The following is a 1,030-nucleotide window of genomic DNA, read 5'->3' as shown; positions in this document are numbered from 1 at the left end:
CTGGTTGCCCCCTACGGAGGTACCAGGGTTTGAACTCGTGCCGGAAAGAAGTTGCTGCCCTTGGAGAAAAGGGTTGGTTAACACAGCTTGAGAACTAGAAGTCCCTTGCTACCCTAACAAGCGCTGAGCGTCTTGAATCTTGGGGCAGAGATGAGTTAAATGGTATCCACTACATAACTTGCATGGAAACTTGACTTTCTTTTTAGACTCATTTCTACCACCACCAGCATTATTGAAAGGATTATTTGCATCAGTCTTCCCATCTTGACTCTTTTTCTTACCTCGTCCTTTCTTCTTCCCATTCGAATTTTGACTTCCTTTGGGGTTTGCATATTGGACGACATTGATTGAAGAGGGTTGGAAAGACGAAGGGTTAGACGATGTGACCTGGTTATTAGAAGCAGTTTGTAAAGACAACTGTTGCAGTTGACTCAACAGGTTCACCGCATTTGTGTCTACCGATCCAACGATACCATCCGCGTGGGGACCTGGCTTCAACTTAGCTATATCAACCTTAGTCCCGGGAGCATCAAGCAAGATTTTTTGTAGAATCCCAGACTGAGAATAAATCAACTCTAATTGTTGGGCTCTAAAAATAGCTTGCTCCTCATAATAGACTTCGGACAGGGAGACATCCTTAGAGATTTCAGGTTGTAAAGATTTCAAAAACCGTTCAAGACGGTATTTCGGGGGAATCTCGTCTTTAATAAGCCTCTTTTTTCGTCTCCATTCCTGAATGTGGTCAGAAATTTGAGTCACCGTGTCCTGACGGAAATTGGCCAGAAGTTCAGTTCCGGCATCATAACGGACGGGCAACTGGAAATGATTTAAGAAAATATTAGCTAAGTCGGCGAAAGATGTAAAGCTGCCCCCTAGCAACTCTATATACCACTTGGCCGCATTACCAGTCAAGGTGCGTTGAAAAAGTCTCAACCTAATCGAGTCATCAATAAGGGATTTTGATGAGCACCACAGATGGAATGTGGTTACGTTTTTGCCCGGGTCTTCATCGCCCTTTCCCTCGAACTTT

This window comes from Pinus tabuliformis, chromosome 1_1 (genome assembly GCF_031772625.1).
Source record: "Pinus tabuliformis cultivar Carrire ecotype Pingquan chromosome 1_1, CPIR1, whole genome shotgun sequence".
Lineage (NCBI taxonomy): Eukaryota > Viridiplantae > Streptophyta > Pinopsida > Pinales > Pinaceae > Pinus > Pinus tabuliformis.
This window is presented reverse-complemented; position numbering follows the sequence as displayed.